The 7,174-nt window shown below is 38.1% G+C and overlaps 1 long non-coding RNA gene and 1 pseudogene across 1 annotated transcript; one reads left to right on the top strand and one right to left on the bottom strand.

Moving 5' to 3' along the window:
* Positions 1-3,737: 3,737 nt before the first annotated feature.
* On the bottom strand, positions 3,738-5,226 carry LOC106330804 (annotated as a pseudogene).
* Positions 5,227-6,237: 1,011 nt separating this feature from the next.
* On the top strand, positions 6,238-7,027 carry LOC106332117. The gene is made up of 2 exons (XR_001267998.1): positions 6,238-6,553; positions 6,623-7,027. It is a non-coding gene; the product is annotated as an uncharacterized LOC106332117 (long non-coding RNA).
* The last annotated feature ends 147 nt before the right edge of the window (positions 7,028-7,174 follow it).

The raw sequence follows: 7,174 nt of genomic DNA, 5'->3' as shown, positions 1-7,174 counted from the left end.
TTGTTTTCGTCGTAAACTCTCAACGGAAACTCCGATTGAGACGAAACAAAAAATGTTTCGATGAGGATTCAAAAGAGAACGCAAAGGAGGATCCTTTTTAGGCCTGGTAGGTCGCTCCATACCGAATGGAGAGTTGGCTTGAGCTCGGTCGCTACGTAGCGACCGAGCTACGTAGCGACCGAGCCGTGTACGTTCTCGGTCGCTACGTGGTGACCGAGCTTAGCAGGAGCTCAGTCGCTATGTAGTGACCGAGCTTGGCTGGAGCTCAGTCGCTACGTAGCGACCGAGCCGTGTACGTTCTCGGTCGCTACGTGGTGACCGAGCTTAGCAGGAGCTCAGTCGCTATGTAGTGACCGAGCTTGGCTGGAGCTCAATCATTATGTAGCGACCGAGCTGTGTGCTTGCTCGGTCGTTACGTAGCGACCGAGCTGTGTAATCGATTTGTTGCGCTTCCTTTTTCCGCGATTAACCTAGGGGTTTTCTGTGGTTTTTGGGAGAAATCTGGAAAATGTGCTCTCAGTCTTATGATCTGAGCTAGCAGCCTTGCAAATGCCAAATTTCTTGTGGATAGTAGGCAAACATGCGACCATCTGGTCGATGCATCAATCAGGACCATGAAATATCTAAATGTCCCACAAGGTGGGTGTATTGGTCCACATATATCTCCCTGAATCCTTTCCAGAAAATTTATGATTTCCTTATTCACTTTTGCTGGTGATAGCCTCGTAATGAGTTTCCCTTGTGTACATGCTACACATGTGAGATTGTTTGGGATAACTCCTTTGAATGTGTGCCCTTTAGAATTCATTATCAACTTTCGCATCATACTAGTACCGGGATGGCCAAGCCGGTTATGCCATAGAGTGAAATTTTTGCAGGCATTAGCCTCGATCATACTGATCTTTGCATAGTATAGACCAGTAGACATTGCATGCATAGTCTCTAGGATCTTTCTATTGCCTTGGGTGATCGAAATAATGTTAATGAACTCTTTACTTCCTTCTTCCCATGTTTCAAGGTGGAAACCATTCAATCTTACGTCCTTGAAACTCAATAAGCTTCTTTTAGAGCTGGGGGAATATAAAGCATTTTTGATCTCTAGATGAGTGCCCTTAGGCATCAATATATATGCGTGGCCGTGACCTTCAATCAGGCTGGCTACACCCGCAATGGTATGTATATTTGCACTTTGCATTGTGAGATTTATGAAATATCTTTTGTCTCTAAGAATTGTGTGACTTGATCCACTATCCACCACAAGTATACCCATCTCATCTTTCATTCTATATGTAATAAGATTTGATAATCTCAGAGACTTTCATAAAACTTTATAAATTCAAAACACCAATAGTTATAAAACACAAAGCAATCATAAAACAATAAGACAAGATGTCGAAATTTAGTCTTTGAGACAATCAGAAATCTCAAAATCCATGAGGTCGTCTCTTATAAGGTCGGAATCATCATCAGCATCATACCCATTATCATGAACCATATGGGCTTCTGGGTTCTTGTTCTTAAGACTCTCTTGATAGAGTTCACATAAATGCTTAGAGGTTCTACAATTCTTTGCCCAATGGTTATCCATCCCGCATCTGTGACAAACGAATTTTATCGAGTAAGACGACTTTGATATGCCGCCTCGACCACGGCTATAACTGCCTCGGCCACGACCATAGCTGGAACCACGACCACGGTTATTGTGGTTTCCTTGCCGGCCGTTCGAGTAGTTGTCACGACCACGTCCCTTGTATCTACTACGGCCTTTGCCGTGTGATCTCCTATTATCATGGACGTGGTTGCACTCTTTGGGATCTTTCTTTTCAACCTCGTTGGCTTCTGGTAATGGTGCTGATCCGGCAGGTCTAATCTCACAGTTCTTCATCAGGAGTTCAATATTAGCCTCGGCCAGGAGTAGGCACGAGATCAGATCAGTGTATGTGGCAAAGCCTCTCTCTCTATACTGCTGTTGCAGCAACACATTCGTTGAATGAAATGTGGAGAAGGTCTTATTAAGCAACTCTTTCTCGGTCACTTCTTCACCACAAAGTCTCATCATTGAGACTATCTTAAACAATACCGAATTTCTGAGATTCTTCCACTCATATAGAGCCTTTGGTAGTAACACCGTTTTCTGGTGATCATATCTCCGCTGTAAAGCGGTCCAAAGGTCTAGTGGATTTTCCATGGTAAGGTACTGATCTTTTAGACCCTCAATGAGATGATGGCGTATAATACTTATCGCCTTATAACTATTCTTATCAGTCTCATTGTTGCCCTTGATGATAGTATCACCGAGTCCATTTGACCTCAGGTTGATCTTTGTATCTAGCGCCCATTGCAAATAGTTATCTCCAGAGAGATTAAGGGCCGCATAGTCTAGGTTTGAGATTTTCGACATCTGGATCACATTATCATTCGAAATTTAGGTTTCACAATGTGATCATATGGCCGCAAGGCAATCAATAAGCTTGGCCACAAGCAAGTCTTATGCAATCATGTTTCAATCAATATAATCGACCATGGTGCGAACAATCATACTGAAAAATAGATCAGGCCACACGGCCATACAATTTTATTAATGCAACCAATTCAAGTTTGTACAATCTATATGCTGGTCGATAAACAAGACAAATGCAATTCATATTCAGATTTAGATGTCATGCAAACAACCTTAGCCAATTCGATATTTATTTATGAAATTAGGGTTTTGATTTAAACAATGCTAGAACTCGATTTTAGCAATATGTGATCAAGGTTTCAAGGCCTTTAGAATTCAAATTTGAGATTCAGATTATACAATCAATCTATCAATCCTATAACCTCAGATCATCAATCATTCAATCAAAACAAGAACAACAATCGAATTTAAGCTCTTTAGGGTTTTGGTGTTTCGATTCCAAGATTAGGGTTTTCATAATTTGTATCAGGATAATCAAATAAAACAATCAACATGTTCTAGTGGAATCGATTTCTATGACTAGTTATGAGATTGTCGATTTTAGGTTATACCGATTTTAGGGTTTGATCAAGAACATGAGATTCCATAATAATGGATTAGGGTTTTAGGGTTTGATCATTATGTTCTCAGATTAATCGGTATACCTTTGTCTTTGTAGGGTTTAGCCGGACCACCTAGGGAGAACGGATGAACCTCGAACGGATGCTAGACGGCTGTTGTTGGATTGCTCGGGAACGTTCGCCGGCTGCACGCGACTACGAGCTGTGGCTGATCGTCGTCTGATGCGAGCTTGTCTTTCAAGAACACTAGCTGTCTGAGGACGCCGGACACGAACAGGGAACGCCTAGGTGCTGAGCTGATCGTCGGAGTTGAGACGAAACGGAGAACGCCTTAGATTGTCGCCGGCTTAGGTTTTTTTAGGGTTTAGGAGTTTTGATTTTTGTCTCAGGGTTTTTGGAGTCTATCGTGCTGATAACGCGTTGTAAAAGTATAGGGAAATTGTGTGTATTATTAATGAATCATAAGGTCCCTTTATATAGGGATTACAAAGTATCGATAAAAATAAAGAGTACAAATCCTAATCCAACTAGAATTAGGAAAACTACTAAAACATAGAAAAAGAAAGTGGGCTGGCCGACTCTGATCTTGGTTATGGGCATCCACTTAATGATTTATAACATGATTGCAATAACTAACGGAAAACAAAGTATAGTTCGGTTGCTGAAATACAACCATTATTCAAGATTACTATAGAAATGGGCAGATACGAATACGATCAATCACTCTTGAAATAAGGTTTGAGACAATGAAAAAATAAATAGTTGACTAAGTAGTCAAACATTTCAGGACTCGCACTGTTTATCAAAAACATCCATTTTAACCAAGATGGCTCTTCTTTGTCTCTCCTCTAGCGATTCCTCTGAAGATTGCTTTTGCACATTTACTCACCGATTCCGAGAGAAGAAAATCTGAACCATACTTATATTGTACAATAAACCATACAAAAAGTAAAAAAAGGTTAAGTGTATATGAATACAAGTCTAAAATTATTTGCAAGTGTTAGTTTACCTTTGATACAAGTCCAACATTATTTGCAAGTGTTATTACTTACCTTTTCTACAAAGTGAGGAGTGGTCATATCTGTAGATATATCTCCGGGGAAAGCAATTGTTATTTTGATATCCGGACTGAGCTCAACTCTTAGTGTCTCAAAGAATCTTACCAAAGCTGCTTTGCTTTCCTATAATGGTAACCAAGTGAAATCAATAGTGTCATAGTAGCTTATTCTTTTAGTATATGCGAAATAGTTAAAATATTTTTGTTTGTCATATGGTAAAAAATCCTTACTGAATAGACACTTGCCAATGGCAAGGGTATGTTTGCTGCACCAGAAGTAACCACAATGATTTTTCCTTTACTCTTTCGAAGATGAGGAATGGCAAAATAAGTGATGTATGTTGAACCCCAAAAGTTAATATCCTTAATACACAAAGAAAAAGATTAGGTAGCCAATATAAAGCTTGGTTATTGATTTTTGACAGTTTTACTCTTTGCATTATAAAATGTTATTTACATATTTAAATATTCAGCCAATCACCAAAAAAATTAGTTATTTCATGAATAATTTACTTATTTCATGAATTCCACTAATATAACTTGAAAATGGATCTTAAGAAACTTACCATTATAGGATTAGCGTCTTGGATTTGAGTGAAATCTTCCAAAAGAATAGTTTGAAATACACATTGTTGATCAAGTAGTCTACTATCTAAATATGATAACTTAATCAGCATAATTATCAGCTATACAATTCAGTTATCGTTCAAATCCATGTATTTGGTGATTGGCTAAATATTTATCAGCTAATGAAATAATCTGGACAACAATTTAATATTATTTGTTGCAGATACATAGCTAAATGATGTCTATTTCGTATATGACGGAAACTATGTACCCATAATATTGCGAATTTACCTTCAGTAACCATGATCTCAAATTAAGACTAAGATATAGATAATATTTTACTTACACTTTCCGAAATGATGAATCGTATCATCGATTAACTTCTTGCAGTCATCAACATTCGCAACATCACCAGAATTGACGATGACATCACCAGATCCTAGTTGACGTGATTTTTGGGCTACTATCTCTAGACGATCCATTCTTCGAGCAACGAGAACCAAACATGCTCCTTTCTTTGCATACTCGTAGGCTACATATGCTTTTTTCAAACCCAACAAAACAACAACATAACCAATCATAAATCAATTTATGTGGATGTATATTATTAGTCATTTTAGTCGTTGTTAAATCAATATATGATACATCATAAATTATTATAACTAGCAGTGTACTGTTCACTACTGATAGTCTATCTATTAGCTCAATATAATTGCAAGAGATGACTCAATTCACGACAGTTGGATCTCAAAATCAAAACCAAGAAAATATATATCAACCAAGCGGTCCAAACCAACACCAATTCACGTGGGATCTATATACTACATATTTTATCCTGGTTGTATTTAAATCACTAGTAATATGTAATGACTAACCAGCTGCTGTCTGCCTACTGGTAGAGGAGTGTTTACTATGCTCCGCCACTAGAGTTCAAATTTTCTCATTGGGAGATAGACTATTTACGATGATCGAATTTTCGAAAAAAGTGAAATCACTTTTTTTTACACCAAAAAAATAAAATATATATAATGACAATGTTCAAATATCACGAAGATATATTTATTATAGAAGAAATTATAACTGTTAAAATTTGCAAATAAAAATAAATTGAGTATTAAGAAAGTTACTTTTTCTTGAACTGTTGTTTGCATATACTAATTTTTTGAGTTTTAGTTTTACAAAACATCATGCTAAAGTTCCAGGATTGCGCTCGGTTAAGCGGTCCAAACCAAAGAAAATCAAACAACTAATCAGACACAAACCCAGATCCTTAATCGATTGAGATTCCCAAATATTTTTCTGCTAGCACAACGTTAGAAGAAAAATATTAATTCCAGTCAACAAATAATTATAAGAAATTACAAATCTACTTATATGGTTCTTATTTATGTTCATTACAATTAAAATTATCTATATCTTTATATATAAAAGATGGTTTTATCCCTCCTGGTTGCTCCACGTCAGCTGCCACCTAGATAATTTGCTTCCTCTTGAGGCGACATGTGGCGGCGTCCGTGTGAAACTCGGCATTTCATTTACGATGGAAACGTACCGGGCTTACTTCGTGTTTCATGATGGGCTCTAGAAATGTTATTCACTGCGGCCCGAAAGATGCTACTCGCCTCTAACCCTAATTTTGATCGATCGCTTGAAAGCATTTCGTTCATCCTTTTCTGCAGCGGGTATGACGCCTGCGATTCCTTTATCTCGATCTCATACTCTCTTTCTATCTCTTGAGATAATTTGATGCGTGTTGTTATGGCTATTTCGAGAATCTTCTTCTCTGACTTGAAGTCAAGCAAATGCTTTTACGTCGTCGAGCCAGGGCTACTGCGGTTCTGGGATGCGAGGAACGTCAAACGCGGTGGTGAGCTGATGTGGATCGATACGCTGCTTATGGACGTGAATGTAAGATCGATTCTTCAATTTTTTGTGTAGATCTGTATTCGATCATTGATGAAGCGTGTTGGGCTGTAGATTTAGTCTCTCTGTCCGGCCAGGTTACATGGGGCTCTCCCTCTAACCCTAACTCCGCTCGATCGAAGAATTTGATATCGTCTCCCCTCTTCGTGCGGCCGCCGTGACGTCTGAGCTTCGATATCTGAAACAGCCTGAGTTATGAACTTCGCTATCTAATGGTCCGAGTTATGGCTTTTGCGTGTTCAATCATCATAAGCTCTCTCTTTCTCTCTCGATAGTTTAATTTTCTCTCTTTATCAATCTGCTATTTTTCATGGATTGATTTTGTTTGTTATTCATTTATAAACTATTTTGATGTATTTTTCAGTGTTTCTACCATGCTTTGACTTAAATCTTCAGGGATCTCATTCCTAAACAATGGCTCGATTCCATTTTTCTTGGGGTGACGCTGACTATCACCATGAGACACTTGATAATTTGAAAATTGCTGTATGTTCTCTTCTTCTGTTTGGATGATTGGATTTAATGTTTTTGTATCTGCAGAGTTCTTTTTGGGTTCTTTAAGTTACGCTTGATATCATGGGATATCATATTTCTAATCAATGGTTT

This window comes from Brassica oleracea, chromosome C3 (genome assembly GCF_000695525.1).
Source record: "Brassica oleracea var. oleracea cultivar TO1000 chromosome C3, BOL, whole genome shotgun sequence".
Taxonomy (NCBI): domain Eukaryota; kingdom Viridiplantae; phylum Streptophyta; class Magnoliopsida; order Brassicales; family Brassicaceae; genus Brassica; species Brassica oleracea.
This window is presented reverse-complemented; position numbering and strand designations above follow the sequence as displayed.